We start from the raw sequence: 27,571 nt of genomic DNA, 5'->3' as shown, positions 1-27,571 counted from the left end.
TGGGCTTGCTAATATGCGTTAAAGAATTGCAATAGAAGCCCATGTTAGATATCCTGGACATCTAACATGGGCCTCTATTGGAATTCTATAACGCATATTAGCAAGCCCATTATCGCCGTTTTAGCGGCAGTGTCCTGCCGATAAAACGGCGATCATTTTACGCAGCATACTTGCTAATATGCCTCCGAGTTCCTTCGACTCTTTTTAACCAGGCAACAAAAACAAAGTGAAATCAGAAATGTGCATTATTTAATAAACGCAATTCATCAACAAAAGATGTCTCCTTTAATCCATACAATAACTTTATGATCCTAATATCCCTGTTTTCCATAGAGCAAAAATGTTTACGAGATATGGGCTAGAGGAAAATCTTGTTTGTTCCATTTTCTTATTAAAAAAACAGCAGAACAGTACAAAAAATTGGGGGCATATTAACAAGATGTGCGTTAATAAACGCGCATCGCACATTTCACTATCTCCTGCTATCGCCGGATTTTTTCGCCGTGTTAGCGCGTTATTATCAACGCGCAACACGTAGGCAAAGGTAAATCCTGCGATAGCCGGCGATAGTGAACATTAGCGCGTGAAAACAAGCGTTGTTTTCACGCGCTAATGTGTGCCTTGATAATATTGGGGGGTGGATTCAGCTTTATGATCCACACCCCCATGTTAACAATGCCTAACGCCTGGTCAGAGCAGGCGTTGGGAGACCTGCGATAAACTAGTTTATCGCAGGTCTTTTCCTCCCAACGCCTGCCTTGGTGATAGGGTGTTCCCACCTCCAACCACATTTTACATGTGGTTGGACGTGGGAACGCCCACTTTGCATGTCATTAGCGATGTTTCTCGCTGACATGAAAAGTGTGCTTGAGGCAGGTGTTGCAATGCCCTTGTTAATTGGGCGCTGGAAGTATCGCCGCTTTCTCGGCGAATTGTGCCGAGAAAGCGGCGATACTTCAGCTTGCTAATATGCCCCTGGGTTTTGTCAGTGTGAAGCTTAGGAACTCTGGTCCGAAATCTAAATTAATTTGCATTTCATTGTAAAACCTCAAGGTGTGATACTGAAATATCATTCTATGTACATCGTCTAACAAAAATATTGGGGTATATTATCAAGGGGCTTTATCTCCGCTTTTTTGGCTTTAAAAGCCAAGAAAGCGGAGCTAAAATTATCTCCCTATTGCCAAGTTGTCGCTAACACCAGTTAGCAACAGCTAATAGGAGATAGTGACCATCTTGGGCCCCGCTTTGCATGTCAGTGATATTTATCACTAATGACATGCAAAGTGGGCGTGCCAAGATGTTAGCGACTGGAAACAGTCGCTAACATCGCTATCTCCTATTACCAACTTTTGGAGATATTCGCGCTAAGCGCGAATATCTCCAAAAGCTAACACCTACCCAGGAGCAGTTCTTAGCCATGTTATCAAATGGGAGGTGGATAACATGGCTAAGAGCATTTGCTCGATAATGCATGAATATCGCTGACTTTTCAGCGATATTCATGCATTGCGGCCGTTTTTTATCGCATTTGCAATAAACCTTGCTAATAGCAAGGTTTATCTGCGATAAAAATCGCCGATTTGCGGCGATAAATTTTGTCTCTAAACAAGTTAGAGACAAAAATTATCTCTATTGGTTGGTAATATGCCCCATTGTGCCTCGAATATTGTTTACAGAAATATTGCAGACAATATTTCTGGCAACGATATTCTAACACAGCTGCATGAAACCCCAACATAACCCCTTTAGAAAAGACAGACACTACTTTTAGCTGAGTGCACTATGCCGCTGCCACTGAGGTCTAAGCCTAGCTATGGATAGGGTAATGTACTGCTGAGCCGCAAACAACAAAGGGGCATATTATCAAGGGTGGCGATAGGAAATTATCGCCGCTTTAGCAGCAGTTTTTGGCAGTTAAGCAGCGATAATTCTATCGCCCTATTAGCAAGCTGTCGCTAACAGCAGTTAGCGACAGCTTGTAGGCGATAGCGAGCGGTTTGGGGCCCGCTTTGCATGTCAGCGATATTTATCGCTAATGACATGCAAAGTGGGCGTTCCCAACGTGTTAGCGACTGAAAGCAGTCGCTAACCTCGCTATTGCCTATTAAATACACAGGCATAGCATTGGAAATATTCGCGCTAAGCGCGTTTATCTCCAAAAACTAACGCCTGCTCAGACCAGTTCTTAGCCATTATATCCAAAGGGAGGTGTATATCATGGCTAAGACCCTATTAGCGATAATGCGTGAATATCGCTGTATTCTCAGCGATATTCACAGATTTTGCCGCTATCGCCGGGAATTTTATCGCTTTTGAGATAAACGTTGCTAATAGCACGTTATCTCAGCGATAACATCCGGTGATGCGCGGCGATAAAAAAAATTGCCGCTAAGCCTACAGAGCGATAAATATCGCTATTTGTTGATAATATGCCCCAAAAAGACTCAGGATGTGTGAAATTTGTGTATTTTGCTTTTGTGTAATTCCACAAAATGTTGCAAAAGGGAAAACTGGCATTCAGTGATATATTTTAGCAAGAAATTATTTTGCGCTAATAAAATAGTGTTGGACCCCGCCGTCTCTGCAGGGTCACCCTCAAACATTATTGCCTTCACCCATACAATTTGCTGAATTTCAGTTTTGTTGGCTTTAGGGCTCTGTGCAGTTTACTACTGTTAACATGTGCTGAAGTGCACATGCTCACTCCTAAAATCATGTTACAATTAGACCACATCTGATTGTCGCAATTAATTTACTTATAAGTTCCTAGTAAAGTTGTACAACATGTACCCAAGGTATGCAAATTAAATGTTACTAGTGTGCCTGCCGCACTGGCTGTGTCACCCACTTAAGTAGCCCTTTAAAGCGTATCCCAGGCCTGCCACTGCAGCCCGTGTGCAGTTTAAAACTACTAATTTTACTTTGCAAAATAACCTTTGCCTGGCCTAAAACTCCCTTTTTAATACACATAATGCACCCACAAGGTAGGCGCTAACCCATAGGTCAGGCAGCAGTGTATTTAAAATGTTGTGCTTTTACTTTTAAGTTTTACATGTCCTGGTAATGTAAATCACTGAATTTGTTTTTCACTATTGTGATGCCTTCCTTTTCCATTGGATAAGATTGGGTTACATTGAATAACTGATAATGTTTGATTGGGAATATGTTCAAATGTCATATTTGTTCTCAAAAGAATTGTAATTTTAAATCCACCTTAATTGTACATTCGGATTTTAAGTCACAATTCTGAAAATGCCACTTTTGGAAAGTTTCTTGTTTTAACCATTTTGTGCCTGCAGCCCATGTCCTGGGTCACATGAGTGTGATTAGCATGGCCGTTGCCCTTTGTGTATTCTTCCCAGAGAGTGAGACAAATCGGGACAAGGCAGTTCTTCTTCTGTATTGTCCACAGGTTCAGTAGTGTACTGAAGAGTGGCTCTCAGGTTCCTTTTTTTATACCTAGTCCCAAATAAACCACTGAAGTAATCCACCTGACAGATGATTCTGGCTCATCCTGCTGTGATGTTTGGGGCAGAGCTATTCTCTGACCCACTTACGTTTTTCTAAGGATCTGCATCAGAACACTCACAAAGAACTTCACGCTAGCCTTTTGTCGCCCCAGACAACTTGAAGCCTGGCCATAGAAGAAGGAAATTCCAGCACCATCTGTAGGTGGGATTACTCTAGAAGTTTCTTCAACCCCAAAGCTGGCACCATGTATAATAATAGGACCCTCAGACCCACTCTTCAGTACACTCCCGGACCTGTCGACATTACAGAAGAAGAACTGCCTGCTTGCCTAGAGGACTACCCTCCTGCTTGAGGCCTGCCTTCTTCCCCAGAGGACTGTCCTGCAGTTTGAGGCCTGCCTTCCTCCCCAGATGGCTGCCCTGCTGCTTGAGGCCTGCTTTCTTCCCCATAGGACTGCCTGCTGCTCGGGCCTGCCTTCTTTCCCACCAGAGGCCTCCCCTGCTGCTTGAGGCCTGCCTTCTTCCCCCGAGGACTGCCCTGCAGCTTGAGGCCTGCCTTGTACCTCAGAGGCCTGCCCTGCTGCTTGAGGCCTGCCTTCTTCCCCCGAGGACTGCCCTGCAGCTTGAGGCCTGCCTTCTTCCCCCGAGGACTGCCCTGCAGCTTGAGGCCTGCCTTGTACCTCAGAGGCCTGCCCTGCGGCTTGAGGCCTGCCTTCTTCCCCCGAGGACTGCCCTGCAGCTTGAGGCCTGCCTTGTACCTCAGAGGCCTGCCCTGCAGCTTGAGGCCTGCCTTCTTCCCCCGAGGACTGCCCTGCAGCTTGAGGCCTGCCTTGTACCTCAGAGGCCTGCCCTGCTGCTTGAGGCCTGCCTTCTTCCCCCGAGGACTGTCCTGCAGCTTGAGGCGTGCCTTCTTCCCCCGAGGACTGCCCTGCTGCTTGAGGCCTGCCCGACTCTCTGAGAACAAGGCCTGGACCTGCTCCCTTCATCCCAGGCTCGCCTGAGTGACTTCAAGGGTCAGTCAGTCGTCCTCCTGTTCTGAGCTACAGGGACACAACAAGCTTCAGAGGCCTCTCTGCAACTGCCCAACTGACCAACTGCAACTGCCCGAGCTTGGGCCTGCAACTGACCCCGCCTGTGCCTTACTGGCCTCTGCTGGCGTGAGTTCTTGATCTCCAAGGGGTGTCTCCTTAGGTTGGACCCTTGCCCGGCATCAGTTGAGCTCCTCCTGTGAAACCTTGAAGTTTTGAACTCTGTGAACCGGATTTTGAGGAGGCAACCTTTCCAGTGGGACTAACCTGGTCCCTGTGTCCGGCCCGCGCTCCATTGCAGTCATTCTGAACTTTGTCCCAGTCTTACTCGACCAGATACCCACGGTTAGCGATTTCTACTTCTTCGCTCTATATTTACATAAACCATTGGTGCTGAACTACTAGAGGGTTAAGTACAGGCTCACTTAGTGACTTCTGTGGTTCACCCGGACAAGAATTGTGCTTAAAGCTTGAGAAGGGGTTTCACCCCCTCAATCAAAGACCTAATTGTTATCAAATAGCATAAAAACACAAGTGTCTGGAAAAACAGCTCCTCATGTTCATGCCATTTGCATTGTTCATATGTTTCATACAATTTTTTTTTGCAACTATACCATGAGGCATAATCGTTTAATATCAAGAATTTTGTGTAAGAAGCATAACACCAAATTCACAAAGTTCGGAGGATTACACCAGCGTGACAGATATTTGCCAGGGTCTAATTGGGACCCCTGGGAGGTAAGAGTTCGCCCATCTCCAGTCTGAGACCAGGGGACCACACTCACACACCAGTGCCAGATGTGCACACACCTCTTCCCAGCCAATCACAGAGCTGCAATTTCAGAAACTGGCCTAGGTCATCATGGGAGGTAGAAAAGGGGGTGGTGATGGACGGAGCATCTGAGCCAATCAAACACTCACACCCAGTCAAAAGATCTGGGTTTGATCCATCACCGTTCTGTAGCCCACTCTGCCACCCCAGTTCAGACATGGCTATATGCAAACCAGTCTGACCCTGTGCCTCATGGGAACAGTCCAGCCTGAACTGCCAAGCCATGTCTTCCCTGGACCGGAAACAAGCTTCCGAGGACCGGTTTCTGGCATTCCAGCCGTCTTCAGCCCGGCTTGCTTGCATCCAGTGGCAAAGTGAGCAAGGGACTCACGTCTGAGCATACCCTGCCACACTTATGGTGGCCAAAGTGGTACAAAAGGGGGTGGTGATGGACGGAGCATCTGAATAAATAGGGCTGGTGTAGAGAAGGGGAAAGGAATGGAGGTATGCGAGTTTGCACTGTTTATTGCCACAATCTTTATATGTTTCTTAAAACATCTTAAACAAATCGAACACTGTCAGGAACATGCATGTGGGATTGGCTTCTCTGTGAAAAGTATGGGCCTCATTTATAAAATGTGACGCATCGCTGCGTGAAAACAGCGATGCGTCACTTTTCACTGCGTCCTCCTTGCAACACCAATGATGCGTCTTATTTACAGTGTGACGCATCATGTTGCAAGGAGTTACAGATACGTCAGTATTTCTGACGTATCTGTAAGTGCAAAAGTCACTCATTGCTGGGGTGTGTCACAAAAGTGACGCAACTCCAGCAATGCGTCCTTTCACATGGGGAAAGCCCCATGTGAAAGGGCTTGCGTCAGTCTTACGCCTGCTGTGAGGCAGGCGCAAGATTTTGACGCAACAGCGGGGGAACGCCCCCTCTGCATACATTATACCTGACGCAGGTATAATGTAGCGCAGGGGTTTACAAAGTGGCGCATCTGCTTAGATGCGTCACTTTGTAAATAGTGCGCAACAGGAGGCATGTTTTACGCCGCCGATGCGTCACAAAAAGTGACGCATCGGAAGCGCAAAACTGACGCAAGGGCTCATAAATGAGGCCCTATGACTTTTGCAAGAAAAAGATAAGCAAGATATGGAGGTTTATAAAAAATGCTTTAAAGATACGTGTATCAACTAACCCTCATGAAAAAGGCGGGAAACTCTGAGCTATTATTAAGTTAGAGGGTTAAAGAACTCTGGAAGCTCTCACTTGTCTGATAAAAGTTTCACACCCCACAGGCTTGGAAGATGTTGGGTGGAGTCTTTTGGCTGTGCAGGTGCACAGTGTTGTAGCTCTTAGGGACCCCCGGAGTTCAGGGGGGGGCAGCTCCGCAGGGATTGCAGGGGTTAATGTTACGCCACTGCTGCTGTCAGTGAACATGGAAAGCTATCCGAGTGCAGACCTTAAAGGAAGTGTATGCGTGCGAGAGTGGAATCTCAAAGTAGCCTGTGGCACAATTCAAGCACATGTCTGGAGGCATTGAAACAGGTGTTCAGGTGCAGAAATTAAAGGAGTCTCAGTTTCACGACGTTGCTACCTGAGCACGAGAAGAGTGCATGGGTGACATGCCTTGGATTGTAGTGCATCGTGTGCAGAACAGGTTTGGCATGTTCTTTGAGAAATAGGGGCATATTACCAACGATTAGCGATATTTATCGCTAACGAGGCTTAGCAACGATTTTTTTATCGCTAAGCATCGCCGGAAATTATCTCAGAGATAACTTGCTATTAGCAAGGTTTATCTCAGAAGTGATAAAAATGCTTGCGCTAACTGCCAAATGAGAGATTATAGCTGGAAAAACCAACGATAATCTCTCAAAGTTTGGCGTTAGCTTGATGATAGGGGCTCACAAACTTAGCCATGATATCCACCTTCCATAGGATATCATGGCTAAGTCAGGAAAATACCAGGGGCCTCATTTATAAAGGCCTTGCGCCACCGGTGCGTCACTTTTTCCCATTTTAAAAGTGACGCACCGGGGGCACAAGGCCTTCATAAATAAGGCCCCAGGTGTAAAAAAAGCAGCGCTAACCGCGGTTAGCGCTGCCTTTTTATCACTAACAGGGTTCGCGAAATCCTTGATAATAGGAGAAATGTCGCTTAACAACCTTTCTCCTATTATTTTTCTCTGGAACGCCCCTTTGCATCTCATTAGAGAGATGCAAGGGGAAGCGTAGAGAAAAAGGGTGCCAACATGCGAATTTGCGTGTTAGCACCCTGTTGCTGATAGGGAGATAATTTTATCTCCATTTTCTTGGCTTTTAAAGCCAAAAAAGCGGAGATAAATCCCTTGATAATATGCCCCCAAGTTTTTATCTGATTTCTGGGGATGGAGCCCTTACAGCGCAGTCGTAGGTATTGTGCTGTATTGTTTTGTGTACATGATCCTGGCGATAATTATGATTCAGAAAAGGGGGTGGTGATGAACAGAGTGCCTGAATTAAGCAGACCACTCTTACCCAGTCCAAAGATCAGGGCTTGATCCATCACCGTTTTTTAGCTCACTGCACCATCCCAGCTCAGAACTTTGCTATATGCAAATTAGTCTGTTCCTGTCCCAGTGCATGATGGGAACAGGGCAAACCAAATTACCAAGCCAATTCTTATACTGGGAAGGAAACAAGCTTCCGGGGACCGGTTTCTGCCATTTCAGGCGTCGTCGGCCCGGCTTGCTTGAATCCTGATGGTGCAATGAGCAAGGGACTCACATCTGAGTATACCCTTCCAAGCTTATGGTGGACAAAATGATTCAGAAAAGGGGGTGGTGATGAACAGAGTGCCTGAATTAAGCAGACCACTCTTACCCAGTCCAAAGATCAGGGCTTGATCCATCACCGTTTTTTAGCTCACTGCACCATCCCAGCTCAGAACTTGGCTATATGCAAATTAGTCTGTTCCTGTCCCAGTGCATGATGGGAACAGGGCAAACCAAACTACCAAGCCAATTCTTATACTGGGAAGGAAACAAGCTTCCGGGGACCGGTTTCTGCCATTTCAGGCGTCGTTGGCCCGGCTTGCTTGAATCCTGATGGTGCAATGAGCAAGGGACTCACATCTGAGTATACCCTTCCACGCTTATGGTGAACAAAATGATTCAGAAAAGGGGGTGGTGATGAACAGAGTGCCTGAATTAAGCAGACCACTCTTACCCAGTCCAAAGATCAGGGCTTGATCCATCACCGTTTTTTAGCTCACTGCACCATCCCAGCTCAGAACTTGGCTATATGCAAATTAGTCTGTTCCTGTCCCAGTGCATGATGGGAACAGGGCAAACCAAACTACCAAGCCAATTCTTATACTGGGAAGGAAACAAGCTTCTGGGGACCGGTTTCTGCCATTTCAGGCGTCGTCGGCCCGGCTTGCTTGAATCCTGATGGTGCAATGAGCAAGGGACTCACATCTGAGTATACCCTTCCACGCTTATGGTGGACAAAATGATTCAGAAAAGGGGGTGGTGATGAACAGAGTGCCTGAATTAAGCAGACCACTCTTACCCAGTCCAAAGATCAGGGCTTGATCCATCACCGTTTTTTAGCTCACTGCAACATCCCAGCTCAGAACTTGGCTATATGCAAATTAGTCTGTTCCTGTCCTAGTGCATGATGGGAACAGGGCAAACCAAACTACCAAGCCAATTTTTATACTGGGAAGGAAACAAGCTTCCGGGGACCGTTTTCTGCCATTTCAGGCGTCGTCGGCCCGGCTTGCTTGAATCCTGATGGTGCAATGAGCAAGGGACTCACATCTGAGTATACCCTTCCACGCTTATGGTGGACAAAATGATTCAGAAAAGGGGGTGGTGATGAACAGAGTGCCTGAATTAAGCAGACCACTCTTACCCAGTCCAAAGATCAGGGCTTGATCCATCACCGTTTTTTAGCTCACTGCACCATCCCAGCTCAGAACTTGGCTATATGCAAATTAGTCTGTTCCTGTCCCAGTGCATGATGGGAACAGGGCAAACCAAACTACCAAGCCAATTCTTATACTGGGAAGGAAACAAGCTTCCGGGGACCGGTTTCTGCCATTTCAGGCGTCGTTGGCCCGGCTTGCTTGAATCCTGATGGTGCAATGAGCAAGGGACTCACATCTGAGTATACCCTTCCACGCTTATGGTGAACAAAATGATTCAGAAAAGGGGGTGGTGATGAACAGAGTGCCTGAATTAAGCAGACCACTCTTACCCAGTCCAAAGATCAGGGCTTGATCCATCACCGTTTTTTAGCTCACTGCACCATCCCAGCTCAGAACTTGGCTATATGCAAATTAGTCTGTTCCTGTCCCAGTGCATGATGGGAACAGGGCAAACCAAACTACCAAGCCAATTCTTATACTGGGAAGGAAACAAGCTTCTGGGGACCGGTTTCTGCCATTTCAGGCGTCGTCGGCCCGGCTTGCTTGAATCCTGATGGTGCAATGAGCAAGGGACTCACATCTGAGTATACCCTTCCACGCTTATGGTGGACAAAATGATTCAGAAAAGGGGGTGGTGATGAACAGAGTGCCTGAATTAAGCAGACCACTCTTACCCAGTCCAAAGATCAGGGCTTGATCCATCACCGTTTTTTAGCTCACTGCAAGATCCCAGCTCAGAACTTGGCTATATGCAAATTAGTCTGTTCCTGTCCTAGTGCATGATGGGAACAGGGCAAACCAAACTACCAAGCCAATTTTTATACTGGGAAGGAAACAAGCTTCCGGGGACCGGTTTCTGCCATTTCAGGCGTCGTCGGCCCGGCTTGCTTGAATCCTGATGGTGCAATGAGCAAGGGACTCACATCTGAGTATACCCTTCCACGCTTATGGTGGACAAAATGATTCAGAAAAGGGGGTGGTGATGAACAGAGTGCCTGAATTAAGCAGACCACTCTTACCCAGTCCAAAGATCAGGGCTTGATCCATCACCGTTTTTTAGCTCACTGCACCATCCCAGCTCAGAACTTGGCTATATGCAAATTAGTCTGTTCCTGTCCCAGTGCATGATGGGAACAGGGCAAACCAAACTACCAAGCCAATTCTTATACTGGGAAGGAAACAAGCTTCCGGGGGCCGACGAGGCTGAAATGCCAGAAACCGGTCCCCGGAAGCTTGTATCCTTTCTGGTGAAGAATTGGCTTGGTAGTTTGGTCTGCCCTGTTCCCATGATGCACTGGGCCAGGGACAGACTAATTTGCATATAGCCAGGTTCTGAGCTGGGATGGGGCAGTGAGCTAAATAACGGTGATTGATCAAGCCCTGATCTTTGGACTGGGTAAGAGTGGTCTGCTTAATTCAGACACTCTGTTCATCACCACCCCCTTTTCTGAATCGTTTTTGGCCACTATAGGTGTGGCAGGGTAAACTCAGACATGAGTCCCTTGCTCACTGCTCCATCAGGATTCAAGCAAGCCGGGCCGACGAGGCTGAAATGCCAGAAACTGGTCCCCGGAAGCTTGTATCCTTTCTGGTGAAGAATTGGCTTGGTAGTTTGGTCTGCCCTGTTCCCATGATGCACTGGGCCAGGGACAGACTAATTTGCATATAGCCAGGTTCTGAGCCGGGATGGGGCAGTGAACTAAATAACGGTGATGGATCAAGCCCTGATCTTTGGACTGGGTAAGAGTGGTCTGCTTAATTCAGACACTCTGTTCATCACCACCCCCTTTTCTGAATCGTTTTTGGCCACTATAGGTGTGGCAGGGTATACTCAGACATGAGTCCCTTGCTCACTGCTCCATCAGGATTCAAGCAAGCCGGGCCGACGAGGCTGAAATGCCAGAAACCGGTCCCCGGAAGATTGTATCCTTTCTGGTGAAGAATTGGCTTGGTAGTTTGGTCTGCCCTGTTCCCATGATGCACTGGGCCAGGGACAGACTAATTTGCATATAGCCAGGTTCTGAGCTGGGATGGGGTAGTGAGCTAAATAACGGTGATGGATCAAGCCCTGATCTTTGGACTGGGTAAGAGTGGTCTGCTTAATTCAGACACTCTGTTCATCACCACCCCCTTTTCTGAAGCGATAATTATGGCAGGGTTCCTGTTGAAAGACCTGCAGTGCGCAGCAGGACCCATAATTTGGGACTTAGAAAGGGGAAGACACTCAGGAGCCATTATCAGAGACGCAAGGATGATGGTTTGGAGGTGAGGTCTCTGCCATTGCAAAATAACTTGACTTCTAAAATGCTCTACAATGGCATTCATATGCAAGAGGTATCCCCAATTTACAGTATCAAACACTTTTTCCAAATTATTGTGGTGAGGTAATTCTTTTTTCTAGGACAGTTTACAAAGCTTATATTATCCTTCATGTACCTTCCTTTCACTAACTCACTTTTGGTTGGATGAGGAAATAATTGGATAAACCCACTTAGACCCCTTAATCGCTAAGGTTTTACCCACCCCCATGCCTTTACCCCCAATTCTGTCTCCCTGTAGCACGTTTACCCCTTCAAAGTCTGAAAACAACAGATTGAACCTGGTCCATGTGTCCGGCCCGCGCTCCATTGCAGTCATTCTGAAGTTGTGACTCTGATCCAGTCTTGCTTGACCAGATACTCACAGTTAGTGCTTTCTACTTCTTGGCTCTATATTTACTTAAACAATTTGTGCCAAGCTACTAGCACAGGTGAATTTAGTGACTCCTGTGGTTCACCCCGAGAAGAATTGTCCCCCTCAGTTAAATACCCATGGCCTCATTTATGAGGCTGTGCGTCACTTTTACGCCGCCGGTGCGTCACTTTTTGTGACGCACCAGTGGCGTAAAAAATGCACCTTGTTGCGCCATATTTACAAAGTGACGCATCTAGGTAGATGCGTCACTTTGTAAACCCCTGCGCCACATTATACCTGCGCCAGGTATAATGTATGCAAGGGGGGCGTATTGACGCAAGGAAGGGTCGTAGAAGTGACGCAGTGAAATCTATGAGATTTCACTGCGTCACTTCTAGGACACCGTTGCGTCAAAATCTTGCGCCTGCCTCACAGCAGGCGTAAGACTGACGCAGGCCCTTTCACATGGGGCTTGCCCCATGTGAAAGGGCGCATTGTTGGAGTTGCGTCACTATTGTGACACACTCCAGCAATGCGTCACTTTTGCGCTTACAGATACGTCAGAAATACTGACGTATCTGTAACTCCTTGCGACATGATGCGTCATACACTAAATATGACGCATCAGGAATGTCGCAAGGAGTGCGCACTGAGAAGTGACGCATCGCTGCTTTCACGCAGCGATGCGTCATTTCTCATAAATGAGGCCCCCAATTTCTATCAAATAGCATAAAAACACAAGTGCCTGGAACAAGAGCCCCTCATGTTCCTGCCATTTGCATTGTTCATGTGTTTAGTCCTTATATTTGCAACTATACCATGAGGCATTATGGTTAATGATTGGGAATTGTGTGTAAGAAGCATAAGGCTAAATTCACGAAGTTACGTGAGAATACACCAGCATAACAGAAATGTGCCAGGCTCTAATTGTGACCCCAGGGAGGTCAGAGTTCGCCCATCTCCAGTCTGAGACCAGGGGGCCACATTCACACACCAGTGCCAGATGTGCACACGCCGCAGCCAATCACAGAGCTGCATTTCAGACACTGGCCGAGGTTCTCATGGGAGGAGGGCCCAGCTGACTGACTGTCCTCTCAGGGTTCAATTTAGAACCGACAAGTGATGGAGGGGATTTGAAAAATGTGAGTTATTCTGGTTTGGTGACAAGTTTTCAGTTCACCCGCATCGCATCAATTGTGACAATTCCCGTCGGAGGTGCGATGGCAGTGAACTTGGGGAGGGTTCAAGGTGCTTCGAGGTGTGCTGGGGCGGGACAGACAGACGTGCCAGGAGGCAGGGGCTGGACAGACAGTTGTGCCAGGGGCTCAGGTGAAAGGTTCAGTTCCATCGAGGGCACTTCTGAGGGCGGTGCGTCCCTGCCCCAGCCAGTGACTGCCCTGGGACAGCGTGGGGTCTCCTGTGAGCCTGCCCTGGGACAGTGTGGGGTCTTCCTGTGAGCCTGCCCTGGGACAGTGAGGGGTCTTCCTGTGAGCCTGCCCCTGACTGGCAGAGGGTGCCCGTGGGGGCGCAGGGACAGACAGACGTGCCAGGGCCATCTGGTATGAAAGGTTCAGTTCCATCGAGGGCACTTCTGAGGGCGGTGCGACCCTGCCCCAGCCAGTGACTGCTCTGGGACAGTGTGGGGTCTCCTGTGAGCCTGCCCTGGGACAGTGTGGGGTCTTCCTGTGAGCCTGCCCTGGGACAGTGTGGGGTCTCCTGTGAGCCTGCCCTGGGACAGTGTGGGGTCTCCTGTGAGCCTGCCCTCGGACAGTGTGGGGTCTTCCTGTGAGCCTGCCCTCGGACAGTGTGGGGTCTTCCTGTGAGCCTGCCCTGGGACAGTGTGGGGTCTCCTGTGAGCCTGCCCCTGACTGGAAGAGGGGGCCCGCGGGGGCGCAGGGCAGAGATGGCGATAAAATGCTGTTTACTTCTTATCTCCATGTTCTTACTGGGGACGATGGCGCAAGGTGATCCAGGTAAGAGGCCAGATGCACGGACCACGAGCGTGTTAACCCTTTGTGTGATGTTTGTGTAATGCATGCACCCCTTGTGTCTCTAAACGTTTGTCTGTGAGTGATGTCACCAATCAAGGCAAACCATTTCATAGAAAGCAAAACAGCTCAATGGGCAGAAAGCATCAACTTTGCAATCGTTCAGAAACAGAGAATCTTTTTGGGTCATGGTTTATGCTGACTGGGGCGTGGTTCTTACACACAATTTATCGTATCGGTTTCTTAAAACCATTCACCAAAAAGAGGATGTCAGAAGCACCAAAGGATACAACTAAGGGGCTTATTTACAAGCCCCTTGCGCCACTTTTGCGTCACTTTTAACATGGGAAAATTGACGCAAAAGTGGCGCAAGGGGCTTGTAAATAACCCCCTAACAGTTTTTAAAACAAAACGATGCGATGTGATAAGAGGCGGCGCAGTGCGAGTGACCCGTTTTGGGCAAATCTTCACAAGAAAGTGTCTGAGTGTCTGAGCTGCCGATAGAAAGGATTGTTTATGCGTCGGTATCACCACGGCAGGGATGACGCACATATCACACACAACTCATTTCTTTGTCTTTCACTTTCTGGCAGAATTGTAAAGGACAGGCGTTTCTATAAGTAAAATCAGGGATGCGCATTTTAACATCATTCAGTAGATAAAAGGCTGAGTCGTCTATCTCATAGTCAGATCTGTGAGGTGAAGAAAGCATAGCGCGTAGAAGTATTCACAGTGGGGCAGATTTATGTAGGGGTTGCGCCACGTTTACGCCGCCGTTGCGTGACGCAACGGCGCGGAAACATGGCGCATCTCTGCGACCTATTTACAACGTGACGCATCTAGGCAGATGCGTCACGTTGTAAAGCCCTGCGCCACATGAAACCTGCGTCAGGTTTCATGTGGGTGTTCTGTCGCAGGGTGGGCGTTCCCTCGTAGGAAAGCCCCGTAAAACTGACGCAGTGAAATCTACAAGATTTCACTGAGTCAGTTTTACGACGCTGCTGCGTCAAATCCTTACGCCTGCTTGAAGCAGGCGTAAGGAGTGACGCACCACGTTATGTATGGGTGGCCTCTGTACATTGCGGGAGTTGCGTCGCACTTGCGACGCTACTCCAGCAATGCGCCGCCCGTACACCGCAAGCTGCGTCACGCATCTGCCCTTCCTTGCACCATGGTGCGCCGCATTGTAAATGCGGCGCATCTGTGGTGCCGCATGGAGGGAATTGCGTGACGCATCAGTTCTGGCGCATACCTGCTGATTTGCAGAGATGCGCCAGAACTCATAAATCTGCCCCAGTAAATTTAAGAGCTGCACTCGTGCCTTTAATGACGCAGGGCGGCATGGATTTTATGCCTTCCTCTCTGGGAGGCAGATTTTCAAGCCCCTTGCGCCTCATTCACGCCGCCGTTGCGTCACTTTTGTGACGCAGCGGCGGCGCAAATCCTGCTCCATGGTGCGGGGGTACTTACAACGTGACGCATCTGGGAGATGCGTCACGTTGTAATGCCCTGCGCCACATGTAGGCGTTCCTTTGCAGGGGGGGGGCGTTCCGGCGCAGGAACACCTCGTAAAAGTGGCTGAGTGAAATCTACAAGATTACACTCAGTCCCTTTTAGGCCCATGCTGCGTCAGAACCCTGCGCCTGCCTGAAGCAGGCGTAAGGATTGACGCAGCATTAACTAGAAAGGGGCCCCGGATCATTGCTGGAGCTGCGTCGCGCTTGCGACGCAACTCCAGCAATGCGTCACTTTTACGGCACAGATGCGTCACGCATCTGTGCCGTTTTTGCCCCATGGTGCGCCGCATTGTAAATGCGGCGCATCCTTGCTGGCGGAACTGTGGCGCACAATAACTGTCGCATCCCTGCTGATTTGCAGGGATGCGCCAGTTATTATAAATATGCCCCTATATATTTGCATTCAGAGCTGTCCCTCGACCAGAGCCAGCTTTAGAGCGGGTGGCGCCAGCTGGAGCAATCATTTTTGACCCCCCCCCAATGACCTCCTCCTCGGATTCCCTCATGCCCCTCCTCTCTCCATAGACCCTCTCTCAGATACATTTCATTTGTTTTAAAGCACTGGTAAAGGCTGACTTTACTCATAAGAAGGCATATTGAGCCAAACAAACCCTATTAATAGTAAAGCAGGTGGAGACAGCCGGAAAACCTTCAAAATCAAACCTTTCAGCATTTTAGCGAGGGCGGCTCATTGAAGTCTAGTATTGTCGCGACCACTGTAGGGAAATGATGTAAAATGCTCAATTAGATGGAACCGCCAGTGATAAGTCACTACGGGGCATATTTACAAGGGCCTTATCTCTGCTTTTTTGGCTTTAAAAGACAAAAAAGCGGAGATAATATTAGCGCCCTATCTACAAGGGGATGCTAACATGCAGTAGCGCCAGGCGGGCAATTAGAGCTAAATTTCGGGGGGGCTGAAAAATATTTCGGACTGAGGCTAATTCTTCCAACCATAGACAGAGTGGCTGTAAGAAGGGGTCAACACATAACAAAAGCCTCATTTACAAGTAAATGGTCTTTTAAAGACCTGTTAAGTACTCGGGTGCGGCTGCAATAAGTTGTCCACAGCCTGCGAAGCTGTCTCCGCCCGGGCTGACACACACGATGGGGGGGGGGCTGAACCCCCCTGAGCCCAATGGGTGTTGCACGCCTGAGTAGCGCATGTTAGCACCCTTTTTCCAGCGCCTCGCTTTGCATGCAAAGTGGGCATCACTGGACAGTACAACCAGTAAAATATCGCTGATGTGCACATCGCGATATTTACAAGGCTGCCCCATTATTTTAGTAGACGTTAGTTTTGGGCGAAAACCCCTGTTTTCGCCAAAAACTAACGTTTGCTAAAATCCTGACTCATGTATGTTTAACATTGGGGGTGGATTCCTGTGTTACGACCACAGGGTTGTATCATCAAGCATATCGCAGTTTAACAGGGAACATTGCTGGAAAACCAGCGATGTTCCCTGCAAAACGACGACTTCCCCGCTATCGCTGGAATTTACACCGGCCTGGAGAAACATGTTGTTAATAACGCACTAACAGGGCGATAAATTCCAGCAATAGGCGGCAATAAATACAAAAGCGCCAAGCGCGCTTTGCGCTATTTATTGCCGTCCGTTGCTAATATGCCCCAAAGTCAGCACAAGCCAACAAGTGCCGCTGCCGCATAACTTTCTACGAATTGGCACTGGCACGGGTCATGCCAAGGCTGCACCTACAGAGACTTTGCTGAGGTGTTGCACACTCACTCCTTTCCCCGGCACACCTCTCAATGCGCAGATGCGTCAGAGAAGCAATCATACTAAGGGGGATTCACGGCTGGGCAGACTCACACCTATGATTTGTGCACAGATGTGCGGGGTGGTGTATGTACATACTGATGTAAACATTTGGTAAACAAACTTGCTCAAGACAAAGCACATAGGGGGCAGATTTATGTTGGACTTGCGCCGCATTTACGCCACCATTGCGTGACGCAACGGCGCGGAAACGTGGCGCATCCCTGCGACGTATTTACAACGTGACGCATCTAGGCAGATGCGTCACGTTGTAAAGCCCTGCGCCACATGAAACCTGCGTCAGGTTTCATGTGGGTGTTCTGTCGCAGGGTGGGCGTTCCCTCGTAGGAAAGCCCCGTAAAACTGACGCAGTGAAATCTACAAGATTTCACTGAGTCAGTTTTACGACGCTGCTGGGTCAAATCCTTACGCCTGCATAAAGCAGGCGTAAGGAGTGACGCACCATGTTATGTATGGGTGGCCTCTGTACATTGCAGGAGTTGCGTCGCACTTGCGACGCTACTCCAGCAATGCGCCGCCCATACACCACAAGATGCGTCACGCATCTGCCCTTCCTTGCACCATGGTGCGCCGCATTGTAAATGCGGCGCATCTGTGGTGCCGCAGGGAGGGAATTGCGTGACGCATCAGTTCTGGCGCATCCCTGCTGATTTGCAGAGATGCGCCAGAACTCATAAATCTGCCCCATAATTTTTAGGTTTCACATAGAGCAGCACTTGCGCTGACTCTACTCTCTATGGGATTTTGGTTCTGTAATCTATGAACTGTTTTATGAAAAATTCATATTTGTAATGTGATTGTAAATTTGTATTGTCTATTCACAGAATCACACGTGTATGAAAAATAATGTATGTGATGTTTTGTATATTTAAAAAAAGAGATACAAAATACAAAAAGATGCATAAAAAATAACAATATTTCCACAAGAATAAAATAGAATATATCAAGAACATACAAATTGGCAATTAGTCTATTTATACAACGTCTACTGCTCTTATTGAGAAATATGCACAAAACCCGGTGCTAACTGTTCGTTTTTAGGGCTCGGCCTACGCATCACGAAGTGGGCGGAGCTTCGAGCTCCTAATGTTAAAGGGAAAAAAAGGTATCTCTAGTGCTCTGGCCAGACACATTCCTTAGTGTTTTCTGGCATCTGCCTAGTGATTCGTCTTCGCTGTGCTGTGTATTTTGTAGCGTTGACGTGATAGGCTGTAAGTAATTTACGCGTGGCCGATGTGGCATATTCTGTGCGAGAACGAGCACGGTAGAGTGATTAATCTTAATTAGGAGCTGTCAGAGTGACCGTGTAATGCAATTCAGATGGTGCGAGCGCGTTCACCATTGCATTGCATGTATCATGCGCGCGTTTAACATTTACCTTTCGCGCACGGCAGTCCATTCAAGTTTACTCGGCTAATTTCAATGTTTGAATAGCTGAAATGCTTTTACCGAAATTTAAAATGTTTGTTTGGAATAAAAGGCTTACAGTTTTCAGCTAGCTTGCACCTCCTTGTTTGAACACGGAATGTAAAGCGAGTTTGTTTTAGAGCACTGATGTGAGGTGATACTTCAGGGTCGACGTGGTGGGTGCTTCGGGCTGGCTTGCCAGTTTGTTTATTTAAGTGGCTGACATGGTAAGTGGAATAACGAGGGAAGAACACGGTACCAGCTGTATATTTGACTGTCACTCTTAGCTGCGATAAAAATAAGTGGGAAAGTGCAATTTCGGATGATATTAAACATTCAACTCATTTCAACGGGTGGCAAATTCAGTAAGAGGTAAAGAGTGCGATTTTCATGGCGGTGCAGAGTGGCGGTGCAGAGTGGCGGTGCAGAGTGGCGGTGCAGAGTGGCAGTGCGGTGGTGCAGAGTGGCGGTGCAGAGTGGCGGTGCAGAGTGGCGGTGCAGAGTGCAGAGTGGCGGTGCAGAGTGGTGGTGCAGAGTGGCGGTGCAGAGTGGCGGTGCAGAGTGGCGGTGCAGAGTGCAGAGTGGCGGTGCAGAGTGGCGGTGCAGAGTGGCAGTGCAGAGTGCAGAGTGGTGGTGCAGAGTGGCGGTGCAGAGTGGCGGTGCAGTGCAGAGTGGCGGTGCAGTGGTGCAGAGTGGCGGTGCAGAGTGGCGGTGCAGAGTGCAGAGTGGCGGTGCATAGTGGCGGTGCAGAGTGCAGAGTGGTGGTTGAGAGTGGCGGTGCAGAGTGGCGGTGCAGAGTGGTGGTGCAGAGTGGCGGTGCAGCGTGGCGGTGCAGAGTGGCGGTGCAGAGTGGCGGTGCAGAGTGGCGGTGCAGAGTGGCAGTGCAGAGTGGCGGTGCAGAGTGGCGGTGCAGAGTGGCGGTGCAGAGTGGTGGTGCAGAGTGCAGAGTGGCGGTGCAGAGTGGCGGTGCAGAGTGGCAGTGCAGAGTGCAGAGTGGCGGTGCAGAGTGGCGGTGCAGAGTGGCGGTGCAGAGTGGCGGTGCAGAGTGGCAGTGCAGAGTGGCGGTGCAGAGTGGCGGTGCAGAGTGGCGGTGCAGAGTGCAGAGTGGCGGTGCAGAGTGCAGAGTGGCGGTGCAGAGTGGCGGTGCAGAGTGGCGGTGCAGAGTGGCGGTGCAGAGTGGCGGTGCAGAGTGGCGGTGCAGTGCAGAGTGGCGGTGCAGTGGTGCAGAGTGGCGGTGCAGAGTGGCGGTGCAGAGTGGCGGTGCAGAGTGCAGAGTGGCGGTGCATAGTGGCGGTGCAGAGTGCAGAGTGGTGGTTGAGAGTGGCGGTGCAGAGTGGCGGTGCAGAGTGGCAGTGCAGAGTGGTGGTGCAGAGTGGCGGTGCAGAGTGGCGGTGCAGAGTGCAGAGTGGCGGTGCAGAGTGGCGGTGCAGAGTGGCGGTGCAGAGTGGCTGTGCAGAGTGGCAGTGCAGAGTGGCGGTGCAGAGTGGCGGTGCAGAGTGGCAGTGCAGAGTGGCGGTGCAGAGTGCAGAGTGGCGGTGCAGAGAGGCAGTGCAGAGTGGCAGTGCAGAGTGGCAGTGCAGAGTGCAGAGTGGCGGTGCAGAGTGGCGGTGCAGAGTGGCGGTGCAGTGCAGAGTGGCGGTGCAGTGGTGCAGAGTGGCGGTGCAGAGTGGCAGTGCAGAGTGGCGGTGCAGAGTGGCGGTGCAGAGTGGCGGTGCAGAGTGCAGAGTGGCGGTGCATAGTGGCAGTGCAGAGTGCAGAGTGGTGGTTGAGAGTGACGGTGCAGAGTGGCGGTGCAGAGTGACGGTGCAGAGTGGCGGTGCAGAGTGGCGGTGCAGAGTGGCAGTGCGGTGGTGCAGAGTGGCAGTGCAGAGTGGCAGTGCGGTGGTGCAGAGTGGCGTTGCAGAGTGGCGGTGCAGAGTGGCGGTGCAGAGTGGCGGTGCAGAGTGCAGAGTGGTGGTGCAGAGTGGCGGTGCAGAGTGCAGAGTGGCGGTGCAGAGTGGCGGTGGAGAGTGGCGGTGCAGAGTGGCGGTGCAGAGCACATACGTTCAATAGGGTAAATCACTCCTCAAGGATTGAGCTTCATGCATGATATGGAAGTCTTGGCCACTATGGACAGTGATTACAATCTGCTCTCTCTGACCCTACACCCCTTGTGGCCGTGCGCAAACGGATCAGTCGAACCAACCATAACATTATCAACTCTAGAAGTTTGTCAATCAAACTGCGGGAGGCGCCTTAAATGGTGTAAAGTTGTGCTGGACGAGGGGAAAGTTCATAGCAAAAGGGCCCTTTTGGCAGCTGCCCAGTCTAAATTGAACACTATTTCTCTGGATTATTCGGAAGTACCTGTAGTTTTTTGTGACACAATTAAGGTATTGGGAAACTTATTCTTAGTACAAAACAGAGGTACTGCACAAAAGGAGCGCCAAAGGCCGAAGGGCCACCCGAGCTGGTACTCAAATAAATGCAGACAAAAGAAATCTGCATTAATTAAAGCAGTCAAACGCAAGTCCCCCAAACTGATCCAGTTGGCTAGGAAAAACTACAAGCTGACTATCGTGGAAGCAAAGAAAGAGTGGGAGGACCAGTATTGGCAAGCTCTAAAGGAGGTCAGTGCTGGGAGGGATCCTAGTGGTTTCTGGAATCTCATAAGAGCTAGGAATAGGCCCGCTAACACCCTTACCACGTGCAATATCACTGGTCAAATGTGGTTCAACCACTTCTCGACATTATACACGAACCACCTGGATGACAGACAGGGGCCGACCACACCTACCTCAATGGACCCCATAGGGGAGTGTGAAGGCCACCCTTTTACAGCTGTCAGGAACCAGGGTAGTCAGGCACAGCGGCGACATTTTCAAGTCCGTTTTTGTCCCCGAGTGCAATCCGCCAGAGAAGAACAGGCCAGGGTCAAGTCCAATATGGCCAACACGCTGGCCCAAGAAGCCAGGTCTGCATTCTAGGCATTCCAGAGATTCCAGAAAGTACCGGAGAGACACGCTGTGAAGTGCGCACTTCACCGATACCGTCAGTGGAGCAGGAAGGAGGAGTATTGTCGGAGCGTGTAGCGTTCAGGCGAGGGAGAGAGCAGAATTTGTGAAGAGTCCATTTCCGAAATTAAACTAACACGTTTAATTAGTCGGAATTTCAGAGTTCAGGAGTTCGAGGAAAAGACGATAAGCGGAGACAGCGAGAAGACGTTATTACAGTGAGGAGTAAATGGCGGGAGGTTGAACTATAGTTTTGGAACAGATAGAAAGTGCCACGATATCTGAAATTTTGGAAACAGTCTCCAGTGAGACAGTTTTAGTAAATGTAAAAGCGAGCAAATCCTAGAACAGACATTAGTTTTCAGTGAGGTAAAAGAATAGACTTACCTGAGGCAATACTACACTGGCCAGGAGTCGGGTAGTTTAGTTCAGTCCTGTAAAATTGCGAACCAATTCTAAGAGGAAGAAAAGGAAGCAGAGACTACAGTGAGGAAAGAGATTACACAGCACATAACGGACATTCAAGAAAATATATACTTACCAGAAAATAAACAGAACCCCAGCAAAACGAAGCTTCAGTAACACAGGCAGGTGAGAGGTCACTGAAAAGAGAGAAGATAAAATACATTAGTGGGGGTAGAAGATAGGAAGGTAAAATAACCGAGTATAATATATTCTTTACAGAAAAGAATTTTGCCTTTAAAAGACAAAAGAAAAGAATAGCAGAAGCAATAGAAGAGGAGCACAGGCGCTCGCAGAATCGGGAAGGTTACAGTGAAGTGAGGAAGGTTATAGAAAGAGATAAGGAGGGATCTTAGTGTAAATTGTAATAACCCATTTAATTGCAGCTACTCTGAGACGAATCAGAAGAAGACCCAAGGGTTAGAAGAGAGAAGACACCGAGGGGTTCCAAGTAGCCGAAGAAGACCGGCGCAGTCTCTTCTCTGTCCAATTCCCCTTTCCCCATGGCCGTCCACTTGGCCACGCGCTTTGTGAATAGCGTGGGCTGGGGAGATAGTCGCAGGGAATTGGGTAAATAGGCAACATTCTGCTCCTGTGCAAGAAGACTGGCATTGCGAAGCTTCTCTGACAACAGCAAAGGAAGTGGAAAATGCGATTAAATCTATAGTGCCACATAAAGCAGCAGGCCCAGATGGGATCCCGGGGGATTTGCTCTGTCTCGATTGCATCCAATGGGGGAGGCTGATTTCAACTTTACTTAATGGTGCTGTAATACCAGACTCATGGAAGGGGGGCAGAGGTCGTCCCAATCTTTAAGAAGGGGCACCGGGACGACCCTGCCAACTACCGACCAATACGTTTAATTGACTCTACCCAGAAGGTCGTTGGAAAGGGGATACTTGGGAGACTCTTGCAGTGGGTCGATGATAATAAAATTCCATCCGACTACCAAGCAGGATTCAGGACTGGCACAGGGACCATCGAACAGGCATTTAGATTACTGCTCATATATTGGAAGAAGGTCCTAATAAGCAAAGGCAGTCTTTACCTCGCGTTTATTGACTTAAAGACTGCCTTTGACCTGGTCCCCTGGGACCGTTTGTGGGGGGTATTGTCCGAAATGGGAATCCCCGTGTATATCTTGTCATTACTAGTGAGGCTCCATGTTGGAAATTTTGCACAGGTGAGGTGGGGTACACAGGGCCAGAAGTCAGATAGAATTCCAGTGAATAGGGGTGTCCGCCAGGGATGTGTTCTTGCCCCCACTCTGTTCTCATTATATGTGAATGGAGTGGTGGAGCACCTGCTGAAAAATCCATCTGATGCACCTTCCCTGGCGGGCAAGCGAATTCCAACCCTCCTATTCGCTGATGATACCATCCTCATCTCTGTGGGCTTACAGAGCCTCCTGGACAGCTTTCAGTCCTTCTGTACTTGCAGAGGGCTTATAATTAATACCGATAAGACCAAATACCTGGTGTTGAACCCCCTAAGAAAACCTGGACGACCGCCAGCCCTGAACCTTGTGCCCCTGGAAAGGGTTGCGGAATTTGACTATCTAGGTATCCGCATAACAGATACAATGCAGTGGAAGCCACACTTACAAAAGATGTTACTAAGCCACAAAAGGGTAGTGGAGGCACTCCTTAAGGAACAGCGTTCTTCTTCAACCAAACCTATCGCCCCGTTTACTGATATTTATAAGGCGAGAGGAGTCAGCTCGGCCCTTTATGGGGCAGAACTGTGGGGTACATGCAATATAGATCCGCACTCAAGATCTGAGAAAAAAATTTTTAACGACCTAATGGCACTCCCACAGAGTACCCCTACGGTACCACTGCTACTCGATTTAGGGTGCTGCTCGATCAAAGACCAGGCTCAAATCCGACCGCTCCTACTACGGGCTCGGTTATGGCGAGTGCCAGAATTAGCAAAGTATGCGGATGGGTTAATGGAAGTAATGTCGATGTCGGGTTGGTCCAAAATCAGGTGGCTAAAAGATGTACAATTTTTGCTTGGCGAGCTGGGCCTTGGGGATGCCTGGGAAACTAGATCCACTCCCCCCAAAGCGGTCTTGAAGAATCTTTATTGGAGTTGGGTATCCAGTAAAAACAGCTCTGATTCTAAACATGGCAGAACAACTGTTGACTTTCTGATGATCAAGGAAGTGGCAGTTCGTGAACCCTACCTCGATATTATTTCGAAGCCCATTGACAGGACTTGGTATTTTAAATTCAGGATTGGAATCCTTCCAGTTTGTGAACTGACTGCACGCTGGAAAGTTCAGTTTCAAACCTTACCCTTTTGCCCAATCTGCCAGACCAGAGTAGAGTCCGTTGCTCATATTTTGTTTGCATGCCCGGCATACAAATCACCGAGGAACTGCTGGTTAAAACCATTATGCAGAGAACTGGGCACTAGACATCATATTGTAGCATTGCATATCCTGATGTCAGATACTTGGTCACTGTATGGTTGTGGGCTGTCAAAATTTTTAAGATGGGTTTGGACCATCAGATCCGAAATGCTTAATGAAATTATTTAATTAGTGATTTTATATTCAATTTTATGCAGTCTTTTTATTTCAATTGTATAGTATTTTTAACTAAATTGAAAACTGAGTATTGCATCATTTGTTGATATCAAATTACTGTATAATGTTATGCTTTTAAGATATGTTTTTATAGAAATAAAGCCTTATACCTACCTACTACTTGTAAATGTATTTGTGAATTGCAAAAAATCATACATTTACACTAAAGTGTAAATGTATGTTTGTCAATCAGGTCCAAGTGCTTGGATGGTGCTTCTGTTGCTTTTTAGCTAAAGACTGCTCCTTCTTAAATCTAAAACTATCATAAAATCCTTATTACGAGAGGCCTGATAGTAACAAAGGGCGTAGAACACAAATGATGTGGCCCTTGAAAATTGTAAATTCATCGGAAATACATCTTTGCTGTTGCAATCTAGCTTGAGGATTCACTAGCTGCAGGCTGGGATAGTTTTCAGAGGAAATAAAGAGAAATATATGTTGGAGTTGGTACAGTAGGTGAATGGACTGCATTTTATTCTCCAAAAATGTATGTTCTCAATATTGCAGCAATCTGAAAGAGTTGTAACCTATAGTAATAGGAATTCAGAAAGTGGAAAAATGACTTTAATTATAATGGCCCACTCAAGGGTCCAAATCTATTACATAGTGCACTACCCAGCACTGATAACAGTTCAGATTACTGTTTCAGTTAATTCACAATATGAATATCATTTTTTCTGTCACAAGAAACGTCAAACCATACATCCACAGTAACCGCCACAGTGAATTCAGAAAGTACAAACTTACCATCTTCAACGACGGGTATCTTTTTTCTTTATATATTTTCTTATTGCTCTTTCTAAGTGCTATACAAAAACGCAGCTGATTTTATCATGTCCCTTTCATTTTCCCTCTTACTTTGTCTCCACTTTGTTTGAACCATCCCTTTAATTTGCATTTCATGTCTTAAAACATTCTTGATTTTTGACTTCATATTTTACTTTTGAATACTTTAACATATTTATTGCTGAATAAAGGGTATGAATAATATTTTGGTGGATGTGAGACATACTATGTAACAAAGTAGAAATACTGTCCAGCCAATCCTGACTATGCAAAAATCAACAGACAATAAATCAGCTGATGTGGTGTTGCTTATTGACTGCAGTATCCTTTCACCTAAATCCGAATCCAGAGTAAAATAGACAATGCAAGTGACCAGTAATTTGCAATTGACATTTGTAAAGAAATTAAATGGCAATCAAAATATTAATTTTAGCAGAAAAACCTCTAGTCAATCACACTCTAGCATAACAATTCAATAGTTATAGCTGTGATAATATTCAGATTGAATACCAAGAACACCAAAATAGAAATTTCCACTAGTAAGAGTGCTGCCTCCATGCTATGCTCTCAAAACCTATTTTGCTGTCATTCCACCAAACTGAAAGAACTGAAAGCTACATTATCAGGAATTATAACAGAGCAAAAATGAAAGTATTTATAGTGGCTTTATCATATTACTAGCAGCACGTCCCGACGTCGTCCGGGGGATAAAAATGTAATGTTTGAAAAAATATTATAAAGCTTTTAATATTTCTCGGTACACAACATTTTTGGTTTCATTTGATTGTGGACGTAGAATAAATTGGTTTTGCAAATTTCCAGACCTTGAAAGAGCAACATATAACTGCCCTTGAGTGAAACAGTCTTCTCGTAAGTCAATGCCTATAACTTTGTATGTTTGTCCTTGAGATTTGTTAATAGTAGAAGCAAAAGCTATGTTAATAGGGAACTGCAAGCGTTTAAATTAAAATGGTAGATCATTGGGGATCATGGGTATGCGTGGAATGTGTGCTAAGTGTCTTGCGGCAGGGCCAGAGAGAATAGTAGCTTTAATGACATAGGGTAAAAGACTTATAACTTGTAGTCGTGTCCCATTGCATAGATCAGGCGGATGTAGGTTGCGTAATAACATGATGGGAATCCCAACTTTAATTTGTAGTACATGAGGTGGAAGTCCAGATGGGTTAAGTGAGTTTAGGAATTCTTGAGGATAATGCACGGCGTCTTCAGTTTCTAATACTGTATCAATGGATTGATAGACTTTTGTGTCTCCTGGTATTTGAAGTAGTATGTGTTCATTGATATGGTTGACACTTGAGTTTCTGGGTACAACTATAGCTCTTTCGCAAATCCACCGGTAGTCTTTTGTAGCAATCTGCTCTATGTCCAGGTATACATGTTGTATGAGTTCCTATAAGGTAGACACTGGCGTACCAAATTTGTGAATATTAATATTGTCGTTATTGGTAGGTACTTCACCATTATCAAGTTGGAGTAGAAGATCAGCAAAGTGACTATCTCCACCACCTAAATGTGTCCTCATGTTAGTGCATAATGTGAGAGTTTGAACACAGTCCCAGAGTTGTGATGCTTTTAAGCATGCTTTTAGTATGTCTGCACGTGTTCCTCTTGGAACAACAGGAAGAGTTTGTCTGAAGTCTCCAGCAAACACAAAAGTAACACCACCCATTATGGTATTAACATTTCGAATGTCTTGTAGAGTTCTATTGACGGCGTCTATATGTGCGCGGTGTGTCATAGTACATTCGTCCCACACGATAAGAGAGACTCTTTGAAGCAGTGTTCCTAAGGGTCCATTTTTGCATACAGAGCACGTTGACTCTTTTTCCACTGAAACATTTAAATGTAGATTAAACGTTGAATGTGCAGTTTTCCCACCAGTTAGCAAAGTAGCAGCTATTCCCGAAGATGCTACAGCAAGAGCCAATAGTCCTGAAGAGCGTATTTTAGCTAGTATGACGTTTATTAAGTAAGTTTTCCCTGTTCCTGCCGGTGCGTCTAAGAAGAATATTTTGCCTTCTTTACTTTCCACACTTTGAACAATGGTGTTGTATGCAACAGTTTGATTCAGAACTAAGTTTGGTAAATGTTGTTCAACGTATTGATGGATGTTATAATTAGAATGTAGTATTTGAG

Source organism: Lissotriton helveticus, chromosome 11 (genome assembly GCF_964261635.1).
Source record: "Lissotriton helveticus chromosome 11, aLisHel1.1, whole genome shotgun sequence".
NCBI lineage: Eukaryota > Metazoa > Chordata > Amphibia > Caudata > Salamandridae > Lissotriton > Lissotriton helveticus.
The sequence above is the reverse complement of the archived record's forward strand: the minus strand, read 5'-3'. Positions refer to the sequence as shown.